This window comes from Stegodyphus dumicola, chromosome 8, assembly GCF_044657685.1.
Source record: "Stegodyphus dumicola isolate Sdum_Otavi_A_Nest chromosome 8, ASM4465768v1".
Classification (NCBI taxonomy): Eukaryota; Metazoa; Arthropoda; class Arachnida; order Araneae; family Eresidae; genus Stegodyphus; species Stegodyphus dumicola.
The window spans coordinates 28,200,817-28,213,658 of NC_140775.1; the positions used below are offsets into that span (position 1 = coordinate 28,200,817).

Consider the following 12,842-nt stretch of genomic DNA (forward strand, 5'->3'; position numbering starts at 1 on the left):
CAAAGCTCGGATCAAACAACATGCACTTATTCTTTCAATAGTTTTGCTGCATTTGAAAGTTTAACATTCTTTAAGTAATTTAGCTGCCATTGAAAAATACGAAAATATATTATAATTAAGAAGCATATTGTTTTATATTGGGATACATTGATAGAAAAAGTGCTGTTGTATTTTGAAAGATTAATTTAAAAAAAAAAAAAAAAATGCATATGCTCCATAGATTGACTGTTATTAAGTCTTTCCCTGAAAAAAAAAAAAAAAAAAAGAGATAAATCAAGCATGTGCGGTGCGTGTTAGATACGATCTAAATTATCTCTTGTAATGGTTTCTTAGGTCCAAAAATCGACGTTATTCGTTATCTGTTACTACAGAAATGTAGCCTCCGTGGCGCAATCGGCTAGCGCGTTCGGCTGTTAACCGAAAGGTTGGTGGTTCGAGCCCACCCGGGGGCGGCCCTTTTTTTTATAAAAACTCACAGAAAAAAACTTCACTTTGAAAATTTAAAATTTGCGCATAACACCTCGAAAACCTCAAAAGTTAACTAAAAAGAACTGTTTAAGCAATTGCATTATTAATATAAAAAATTAATAGTCTTAAAAAGAAATCACTGTTTAATTTTATATCAGATTTTAGTTTACGTCTGAAGCAATTTCAAACTAAACAGTTACGTCAGGTTACTCATTAGTTAAATAGTCCTGCATAAACTAAAAACGGAGAATATAATATCTCATATTTAAAATAAATTCTTTATAATAAGAAATAAATAGTTTTAAAATATATGTATAAACATTTCGGGGGAAAATATAAACACTTCGAAATTAAAATATTAACAAATATATATATATATATATATATATATATATAAACATTTCGAAAAGGAAAAAAAAAAAAAAAAGAATAAGAATAAATAAGAAATGTAAGGGGGGTAAGTATAATGCATTGTCTTAACCTGTTATTTCAGAAAATGTGGCAAACTACATTTTTTTAAAACTTAAATACATGGTTTTTATTTAAAAGTAAAGATATCTCATGTATGGAATAGCTTGTACTGGCATGACGATGAATCGAAAACTTTTATCGTTAAATAATTGTCAAATACAGATAAAAATTCTTCTTTTCCCGCGAAATACACAAACATGTTTTTACTTTGTATTGTTATTCAGCTTCTCCTTTTCAAAGGTATTCTTTTTATTTGATAGAAAGCCTATAGGAAAAACTGGAAGATTAAGATCAATTTTTAGGATAGTCCATTTTGTGGTTAGCGTCATTATTATGTTAAAAATTGAGGGATTTGGTGAAGTTTGGTTTTTAGAAATTTTGGGCAGCCACTGGTTCTTAAAAGTAAGACAGATAATCTGCATTGCATAAGAAAACTTTATACTTTAGCACAATGCATTATACTTACCCCCTTAAATGTTCCTGATTTTTTTAATAATTTGTTTTAAATTAGTTTACGTTCTTTTTAACTTGTCAGCTGTAAAGTACTGTTTTTATAGAAATGGATGTGTGGTTAGAAAATGAGTGTGGAGTTTTTTTTTAATTAGTTTATGTTCTTTATAACTTGTTAAATTCTAAAGTGTTGTTGTCTTGTCCATACTACATAGAACAATGGTTGCCAGAGCCTACGCCGAAGAGAGGTTGGCCTACGCCGAAGAGAGGTTGGATTTTCCGCCACCCCCCATTTTTAAGGTAGAGCACCCCGGCATGCTCCCACCCCTCTCCTCATCCACCAGTCCACACGAGAGGACTTTCGGCTCGCCGCATATTTAGGATGCCGCCATGCCGCACCGACACTGTACATTTACAAACATCCATGTCTTACCCGAGCCCTTCGGTATCCTACCGTAGTAGGCTCCCCTAACCACTGGGTGACATGTAAAGTGTTGTTTATGTAGAAATGGATGTGTGGTTAGAAAACTGACGATACAGAATGAAACTACTATGGTTAATAGGTATAATGTAACGTTTACATCAAGTATGGTTTTGAGGACTAAGCACATTACTTAAGCTTGAAATTTTCAATGATGAATGGTTTCAAATACTTGCATAATTATTTTTTTAAAAAATTCAATTTTAAATTACAGTAGAACAATTTCATAACTGCATTTAGAATGTCTGACAAACTTTATTCCATGAGCAAAAAGCTAAACTATTGTCATTAAGTTTCGAAAAATGTGTGACCCAATACCTAAAACACTCGAGCGCAAAAAGTTTTATTACCTTCTTACAAGAAAATGAGCTCCAATTTACAAGCCAAGCTAAAGAGAATGCAATAACCCACTTAAAAGAACCCAAGAAATTGTTCAAATATTGCGTTCTGAAATGAAATAACAGAATAACTGAATTTCAAAGAAAGAGCAATTTCATGATTATACTTTTTCATGTTATTCATTACATTTCATTAATTTTATAGTTATTAAGGGTTACATAAAATTTACAAAGCAAAAACCTTGTGTTTGGCATACATTTTTGTCAAGACTCTTATCGACTTTGAGGTCAAGCAGGTACAGGTCCTTGTTCACCGGAAGCAGATTTCTTTGCTCCTAATGAAGAGGAATCTGTACATGTTTGCTCTCAAAATCGATAGAGTTTTGATTAAAATCTACAATAAACACAAGGTTATCGTTCGTTTCCTAATTTTATAAACATAAGTTACCACTTTCCTATTTTATTACTATCTTTAGCGTATTTCTCTTCTGCTTTATCAAGGGTTAGATTAACTTATAAGGATCTTACTAGCGTTTATTTTATTTTAAAACTTTACTGTCCTCTCTCATTTTCTACTTCTGGCCAGAATAAACGCGTTAGTTTTATTTATGCATATTGTGCTTGCGAACTCTTAAGTACTTAAGTTGTGGCTTTTCGCCAAGAAGAGTTAGAGAGAGAGAGAGACTTCTCGCCACTTTACTTCACGCGCGTTTTCAGTCAGTTGCTGTCCGCCGCCTTTGAGGCCAGAGCTTTAGTCCTCTTGATATTGAAGATGTATTGTAGTTTTCCCTGCATTCTACGAACTACATACGTAAATATCTAAAAGGCCAGTCTTAGTGTTACTAGCCTTGTAAAGTATATGAGTTTAGTTTAAATATCACGCTGAATAACAATAAAAACAAAGTCCAACATTAAGAATCAGCGTAAATTTTTTATATTTTTTGCAGTATAAGTTTCGATAGTTTTTGGACTATCTTTTTCAGATGCTAAGTGCAAGTGAACAAAATAAAGGGGTAAGAATAGAGATAAGATAAGAAATAGAATAGAGATAAGATAAGAAAAAATGGGGAGAAGTTAAGCTACTGGCGCCATCTATTGATGAAACAATAAAAACTAAAACAAAATTTCTTTAAAGGCTGAAAGTAAAGATGGATTGCAGTTGGGGTCATTAACTAGAACAGTTTTTTTTTTTTTTTTTTTATGTGAAACGATTCTAAAAAACTAATTCACCAATGGAGGATGTTTTCTGAATAATTTTGGCTACAGAAAAATGGAAAGTGTGATTTTCATTCCAACAATGTTGAGAAAAAGTGAATTTATGTGTTTCCTTTAACCTAACATATGCCTCATATTCTTTAACACGAAATTTATGGGCTCTTTTTGTTTGACCAATGTAAATTAAACCACATTGGCAAGGAATCCTGTAAATACCCCAGGAATTCATATCCAGAATGCAGTCCTTAAGCATGGAACTAGGAATTTTATTAATAGGAGAGAAAATAACCCGAAAGTTAAATTTCTGCAAAATACGTGCAATTTTATAGCTAATTGACGGAAAGAAAGGAATGACAACAGAATTCTTATAATCACCTCAAACAGGATTGCACCTTTTGATGGGTTCCGATGAGAATTATATTGTTACGAAATCTACAGGCGCGGTAAGATAGCTTCCCCGCAAAGCAGTTTTAGGGTAGCCATAATATGGCAAGGGAAGGCATAGTTGCCACATTTGGCGAGAAATCGCCCATTTGGCGACAAAATCGGCGATATGCCATGGACGGATGGAGAACATTCTGGAACGAATTCCTACCGGTATAGCCCAGAATGTTCTCGAACACAAGACGAAAGCTATATAAACCCTGCTTGCACGCAGTCAGTGTGTGTGCCTCGCATAGAGTGCGAGCTAGTTAGTATCCAGTTGGTGTCTCGTCTAGCGAGTCAATCCCTGAGGAGTCGATCGAGTTGACAGCCGGGCAGCCAGTGCCGAGTGGGTCGTCGAGTTCACCGAAGGACTGTCTTAGCGTATCGCGGTTAGTGCATCGTCGAGAAAGCGTGTTGAGATCCGGGAACGACTGAACCGAAGAGTCGGGAATCGTGCCCTGTGTGTCAACGAGTGAATCGCGAGTTGTAGCGTGGAGAGTCTCGAGAGTACGTGGAGTTCCGAGAACGGCCGAGCAGAGTATAGAGCTGTACTCTGGTGCTTTGCAGTGAAGCTGTCTTCACCGTGATAGCTTGATAACCTGAAAGCTGTGTCGCTGATCGTGTCAGCAATTCGGCGTTATAGCAGTTATAACAGTTCGACGACTGTAAACGAGATTTTGGAGCTGTCCTGATTGATACCGGCCAATAAAGTGTGTTTCGATACTTCATCCAGTGTCTTCGTTATTCACTCCAAATCTACGAACGCTGTACGAACGTGAAGGAAGAAAATAACGTAACAACTGGTGTCAGAATAGAAAAACCCAACACTTGGTGTCAGAAGTGGGATTTGCGAGTGAATGCCAGTGATCCGCCTGCAGAGGAAAGCCATGGCGGAAGAAACGAAGGCTTTGAAGGCGCCGAAGGAGTCTCTTGGTGTATAGCGGTTAGTGCATCGTCGAGAAAGCGTGTTGAGCTCCGGGAACGACTGAACCGAGGAGTCGGGAGCCGTGCTCTGTGTGTCGTCGATTGCATCGCGAGTTGTAGCGTGGAGAATCTCGAGAGAACGTGGAGTTCCGAGAACGACCCAGCAGAGTGGGGAGCAGTACTCTGGCGCTTTGCACTGAAGCTGTCTCTACCGTGAGTACATTCCTCGCCTGAGGAGTACGTGCAAAACCTCCAGGCCCGGTTGGAAACAGTACACAAGTTTGCTCGAGAGCGGATCAACATCTCGACGGACAGGATGAAATAGAGATACGAACGACGCAAGAGCCACCGAACATCAATTCCAGCAAAACGACAAGGTTTGGCTGGGGAATTCAAGTCTTCGTAAGGGCGTTTCTCCCAAACTGCAGTCGAATTGGGAGGCGCGCATAGCACTTAGTGCTTCTCATTCTTAGGAGTACCCACAATTCTTGTGCATGAGTTTTCTTACCTAGTTTCTATGTAAAGTTTGTATGTAGTGTAAATGTTTGTTTCTTTAGTTATGTTATCTGTATGGTTTAAAATGTTTCGATTGTATCGAATTTGGCTTCTGACAAAGGATTGTACTGCCCGGGACGTGCAGTCCTTGGGAGGCGGCAGTGTTACGAAATGTACAGGCGCTGTAAGATGGCTTCCCCGCAAAGCAGTTTTAGGGTTGCCATAAAATGGCCAGAAAATAAAGAGTTGCCACATTTGGCGAGAAATCGTCCGTTTGGCGACATTTAGCAACAAAATTGGCGATATGCCATGGACGGAGGAGAACCTTCTGGAACGAATTCCTACCCGTTTAGCCCAGAATGTTCTCGAACACAAGCCGAAAGCTATATAAACCCTGCTGGTCCGCAGTCAGTGTGTGTGCCTCTGCTAGAGTGCGTGTAAGCGTGTGCCTCGCATAGAGTGCGAGATAGTTAGTATCGAGTTGGCGGCTCGTCTAACGAGTCAATCCCTGAGGAGTTGACAATCGGGCAGCGAGTGCCGAGTGGGTCGTCGAGTTCACCGAAGGAGTCTCTTAGTGTATCGCGGTTGGTGCATCGTCAAGAGAGCGTGTTGAGCTCCGGCAACGACTGAACCGAAGAGTTGGGAGCCGTGCTCTGTGTGTCGTCGACTGCATCGCGAGTTGTAGCGTGGAGAATCTCGAGAGCACGTGGAGTTCCGAGAACGACCGAGTAGAGTCGGGAGCTGTACTCTGGTGCTTTGTAGTGAAGCTGTCTCCACCGTGATAGCTTGATAACCTGAAAGCTGTGTCGCTGCTTGTGTCAGCGTGTTTATAACAATTCGACGACTGTAAACAAGATTTTGGAGCTATCCTGAATAAAATACCGGCCAATAATGTGTGTTTCGATAGTTCATCCAGTGTCGTCGTTATTCACTCCAAATCTACGAACCCCTTACGAACGTGAAGGAAGAAAATAACGTAACAACTAGTGTCAGAAAAAAAAACGCAACAATATGTATGGTTAACAGGGGCTTTTCACCCAGCATTATTAACCGTGCAGTTAAAACACAGTGTCACGCTTTCGAAAAACATCACATTGCAATAGACATCAGATCGTACGTCCGGATACCCTAATTAAGCTAGGGTAAATGATGTGGCTGTATTACAGACTCTGAGCACTGTGTCCTCTGGGGCATTTGGCGCATGGAGATTGTTCATCCTACATCGCACAGTCCATCACTGCTGGTTCCCTCTATTCTAATATATTCGCACGACAAAGGTTGAATTTCGACCAGTGCGAACAGTAGTTTAGATTATAATTCTTGGTGGCGTTTATTCGTGTTCTTAAGTGCATATGCACTGCATCAATGCTAATCTAAAGAAGGTTTGAATCGGATTCCTTCAAGAACAGTCGAGTTATACTGCACAGTAGTAGCATTCTAGTTAAAAAACTTCCAACAAATTTAAGCATTGAAATTTTCTTTTTTTTTTATATGCTTCATTTTTAATTAAAATAAAACGATGAAAATAATTTTTATTGATGTGGCCCTTAAACAAGGAGAAAGCCTATGAATTATACCTAAATTGCGTTCGAATTAACATTTAAGGAATAATTATTGTAAGGAACAATTATTTATAATCGCAACAGCAAACTTGCAATATTATTTTAAGCCAATCTACATGTTGTGCACATGAATCTAAATTAATTGATTAGCTTCTTAGCAATGTACGAACCGTACTTAATTCTTTTTTATTATGTAAATCAGTGAAGCAATTAAAAATACGTAAAGAGATTAATAATTTCAAATTCTTCTTGGCTTACAAAGAACAGTAAGCAATTCAACTAACTGGAGTCTGGGCAACTGAAGATGTGCTGTATTTAAAACTGTTAAATTACGAAAACTAAAACTGAATTTCTAAATTTGATGCAAAGAAATTTGTTTTTAGTGTGAAATTGCAGATTTTTGTCGGTTTACAGTAGATTGCTTCTTCACTCTTTTCATAACTCATATTGGTAGGCCATTTTTTTCTCTGCATACACTCTTGATTGCTCTTGTCACTGAATTTCTTCTGTTTAATTACAATTTCTGAAAATTAAAATTTTTGTTTCGGGCCGGCATCCAGTTCAAAACTTTCGATCTCAAGCAGGACCGGCCAGTCAAAATTGTCATCAGAGGCCTCCCTGTTGAAACCAATCCCGCGAGGTCAAACGGTATAAACGATCCAACCCCGAGATTTGGAACCACCAGGTTCATGTATTTTATACCCAGTGGCAAAGACTGTCTAGATACAGATCCTAGCCAGTAGCTTCACAGAATTCTCTTCGTCGGGAGAACGAAGCCCAAGACGAAAGAAAAGGGTAACGTAATTTGCAATATGTTCTAAATAGATACAGGAAGGTTAAAAATATTGCGGCATTTATAGTACTGACAGAAATATATATGTGATGTACCAGCTTTTGTCCGGAATAAATAGATTGGTGAAGAATCATAAATGTAGTCGTAGCTTAAATTATCAGACGATAAGTTTAAAAAACAAGGATCCATTTATTATTATTCAGGAGAAATAGCAGTTACAAAATCAGATATCCGGAGTAAATAAAAAGAATTACTAATAACTTTTTGTATGAAGTTTACTGCATCGTTACATTAAAGAAAAGCCCTCGATATTCCTTTGCGAGTCCTTTTATAGCCTCTGGAAAGGCGGAGCTTCCAAGAAATGACGTCAGCCAATCCAGTTCGCTTTAAATATTTCCAGAACATTCTATAACTGCACGTGTAGAAAAGGCGGGAAAAACAACTGGACTACGGGGCTGTGGATTTAATTCCACGTACTTTCAAATAAGAGACCGTCGCCATTAAAAATGAAAAGAACATACAGTTAGAATTTGAAGTGTATTCTTGACTATTATAATGGGAAAATGTAGGAATTTTATTATTACATATATATAAATTTATAATGGGAAAAAGGATGAAAGAAATCCAGAATTAATATTTAAATTGCTTGAAGATATCGAGTCAGTATCAGGATTCTGATACGAAAATTGGGCAAAATCTGTTCTGCTGGGTATCTTGCTTCACGCATCCTAAATCTAGTCAAGCAAATTTAAATATAAATTTCATGTACTGAGTAAGAAAATAATAATAATTTTTACGCTGTCGTATAATTGAGAGCATCATTATTCGAGAACCTGCACTTGCCTTAGCGAAGGATATAAATGCTTTCATAAGAGAAGACTGACAATAATTGAGCAGACAATAACTCAGATCAGTTCAGCTTTAACATGGAAATCTATTCCGGGAGTATACTTGATTATTTACGATAAAACAAACTTTTTTAATCCTGCCAGTTCAATGGTACATTCATACACGGTAACGTTCACTGTCGTTAAAAATGGAAAATTATTAGCTTCCTAGTTTACAATAATCCCTAAATAAAAAAGAAAATTTAGATCTATGATACCAAAAAGAGAGTTTCGGGTAAATAATATCTATCCTTTGGCTAAAAATTCGGAAATATAAGCAAAACGAAATGTCTATCGAAATGCATATCTAAAAAGTACTCCAAATTTAACGCTGCTGCCTGTAGATTTAGAATTTACTTTTAGGAAGACTTTTTTACTTTATTTTCTTTAAATTTATTTTCAAGAATTAAGATTTGATCAGGGCCGGCCGAACTCTAACGATACCACGCCTAAATATTTTTTAATTCATTGTAAGTATTTATCATATGTAAGTATTTTTTACACAATTTGTCAAACGTAAGTACTTAGTGAGTATGAAACAAAAAATTTATTAATCATTGAGCATTTTTTTTTAATTTGGGAGCAGCAATCTTAGGAAAGTAAGCTGACAGCCAATGGCCTAGGAAAGTCTTTGCATTTGATTGCAAGTGCTTAACCAAATAGAAATTAATTTCTAAAAAAGGACAATGGTTAAGCATCATTAATTGTGAAATATTAAAAGGCTTTATGATACCTTCATACACAGATTATTGCTAAAAGCGCATTATAGTGTAACTCAGTAGAATCTTTTAATGACCTGGCATAAATAATTTTATAAAATTGGATTTCTGAAAACATACTAAAGCACTGAAATTTGAGAAGTGAAGAAGGCAAGTGGTTGAAGGAAACACTTCGAAAAATTTACCAATGTAGTTATCCAATTTAATCGTGAAAAAAGCTTCGTGAATACCGTACGTATATATTAGAATAAAAACAGTTATAGTTATAAATAATAAAAACAGATATTAAGCTGTAAAATATATAAACAGTGTAAAAATAATTTACACCAAACCTTTCCACAGCGGAAAAATGACTATCAATTATATTTAAAAGCATAGTACATAAAGCCTATTCATAATAAGAATCATATGTATACACACTTCGCTTATTTGTTGCTTGTACTTATAAACGGTTTATTCAGTTGATAAAAGTGAAATACTCATTCTTCGTAACTGCAATGTAATTAAAAGTTAGTTAATGAAATTATGCAATAAACGCAATAGTAAACCGATAGATGGCAGCGTTGAAAACGAGGCTCCCTTTTTCTAATTAGTTTGTATTGTTGCCTGTAGATGGCAACACGAGCATAATTATTCGTAACAGTGGTCCACAGGCAATTGTTTGGTAAATTGTAAAAACACTTGTTAAGAAAATACTATTATAAAAACACTTGTTAAGAAAATACTATTGTAAAAACACTTGTTAAGAAAATACTATTATAAAAACACTTGTTAAGAAAATACTATTGTAAAAACACTTGTTAAGAAAATACTATCATTTTCCTCATTTTACAATTATAACCGCCCTATGTCGATGTTTCTAAAATTTTTTAGCTGTGAACCAAAAAGTTTAGGTTGTAACTGACTTATAGTTCTGTAAAACCAGAGTTTAATTTTTAAAATTAGAAATACCGAAAACGTACAGAAAGCCGTCAGGGGAAACATTATAAAAATAAATAAATAAAATATTATAACTAATAAAATAATTAATAATTAAATCAAATGTAAATGTATAAATAAAAATTTAATAAAATATTAGACTAATAAACAGTTAAATAATAATAAAAAGAAAATACTGGACTTATTTGGGTTCTGGCTGAGAAAACTAAGCTTAGCTCAACTGGACTCTGGCTGAATTTAAGCTTCGATAGAAACAAAGATTATTTTGCGAGCTATTTCCCCAATGCGATAAGGTGTAACGGTTAGTGAAGGGCTTAATTTCTAAAATTAGAAGTGCTGGAGCCCTATGGAAGATCGTCAGCAAAAAGGAACAAGAGTAAATAAATAAATAAAATGACTATTAAATTCATTAATAATTTTAAAATTAAGTAATAGTTAATTATTATCCAATTAATTAATGTTTATAAATTGCTATTTAATCAATAATTATTGTATAATTATTTAATTGTAATTTAATTGATAATTATTAGATAATTAATTAAATATAATTTATTGAAATAATTAAAGGTTAAAGTAATTAAATCATTAAAATTAAATAAAATGTAAAGAGATAAATTAAATTTAATAAGCGATTTTTAATAAAGTGCCGCAGCCTTCTTATTCAGGGCTCCGGTGCACTCCGCTAGAATTACGATTTATTACAAAAACTAAGAAGCACCGGAGCCGGGAGCCGGTGGGTTCTGACCCAATTAAAGCTCTGATAGTAGGGTGGGAAATTTCTTTTATCATCACAAAAATTAAATATGCTTAAAGTATAGCTGATGAAAATTCAGATAATGCTAAAAACAGGGCGAAACAGAATGAGGGCGTGAGGGTATGAGTGGGTGGAAACAAAAAATGAGGGAAATCTTGGTGAGAAAGAACGTTTTCTTTGATCGCAGCTCTCTGCTGATATAATTATAGCCATCAACCAGATGTATGTCAGGGGTAAAATGAGTCCTGGATCTGACTTCTAAAGATGAATGTAAAGTTGCTGGTTACGCTTTTCGCCCCCCGTATTTGATTACATTAGTGGATACTGTGGGAATACGATGTATAGGACGTGCTTGAGCAGTTTATCTCAGTACTTCACTCTTATTGCACTCGCTGTCACTTAACGCACACTTAAGAACACGACATTCCGTCCTGTGAGAATAACTAACTGTACCCATCGATAACAATACACTAGATACAATGGCATGGCGAGAAATTTACGCGTTCCTATACAAACTCCACAAAATTTATTGCCTTCTTAAAGGGAACAGTTTCCGCATGTGAGTGAGAGACTTTACTTGAACGTCTCATGTTCTCATAAGTTCGTATTTTTAGTGAAATAGAGAATTGCAAGGTCTGCTTATTGTTAAACTATAATATTAGGAATTCTTAATTTTTTCCCTTGAAATTGTGGTTCCGTTTTATAAGAAGAAGTATCGGAGCTCACGTTATCTAGGGCTCCGGTGTGCTCCGGCCAGAATTGTAATTTATCTTAAAAATTAAGAAGTACCGGAGCCGGGCTCCGGTGGGCTCCGGCGCAATTTAAGCACTGGGTTAGTGTGACTGTTTGAGAACAGAGAGAATGCTGGAAACAGAATAAGAGTACAGCGAAATTTTAGTGGAGATGTAACAGTATGAAAACAAAGAAGAGTCCAGCATTTTTTCTGACCACGAACTCCCGCCGATATAATTCTAACTGTAAAGTAGAATGTGATAGGGGAAACGAATCGATTTTTAAGGTTTACTTATTATCCAAATAAAATTTCCGAAGTCCAAAAACATTTCTGCAGAAATTCTGTTTCAAATACAAAAAAGAAGTAAAGCAATATACGAGTGTACTGCAACCCTCCTGACCGATAATGATCGGCCTCGAGCAGGAGCTGCTTTTTGGATTATTAAAAAACATTACGAAGTACAATTTCTGTTTCTAACTATAATTTCAAAAAAAAAAAAAAAAAAAAAAAAAACCTACTCTTTGCAAGCCAAAATCACAGCTGTAAGCAGATTGCAGATAAAAGTGCCATCTCTGTGATTATATTTATTTTATATTTTGTATTTATATAAAAAACATAACTACAGGGGCTTTCTTTTTGTTAGTACTTATATACATTTAAGTGATTAGAATTGACTTTAACAGTAACTGTGACAAAAAGCTGACAAGATATTTCATTTTTTTATGTTAGTAATTAATTAAATTGCTCTCTATGGCAATTTAGTTGCCATTTATCTCTAATTATTAATGTTCATGCAAAAATATGTATCACACTTCTTAATAACATTTACTGGGCAATCCAGAAAATTATGTTATTTTATGGTTAATACAAATGAAGCAAGAAAATTTCATTCAACCTCATGTGCCACATGCACCATTTTGTTTTATGATTTTTTTGCCATCTCTACGCTAGGTGGAAAATTCCTTTCTAAAAAAATTACCAGGTTTATATATAAAGAAATTACCCAGATGCTGCCTGGCAGCCTCTAAAGAAGAGAACTCCACGCTATTCGGTGAATTTTGAAGCGATTCGACTAGATGAAAATCTGAGGATGTAGGTTTAGTGAATAATAGGAGATTGCACAAAACATCTCAGGCTTACTCAGTAAAAGTCTTTGTTTTAATATTCATCCAACTATAGGGCTATTC

The 12,842-nt window shown here is 35.5% G+C and overlaps 1 non-coding gene across 1 annotated transcript; it reads left to right on the forward strand.

Annotated features, from left to right (window-relative positions):
* Positions 1 to 378: 378 nt before the first annotated feature.
* TRNAN-GUU (transfer RNA asparagine (anticodon GUU)) lies at positions 379 to 452 on the forward strand. The gene has a single exon. It is a non-coding gene; the product is annotated as a tRNA-Asn (tRNA).
* The last annotated feature ends 12,390 nt before the right edge of the window (positions 453 to 12,842 follow it).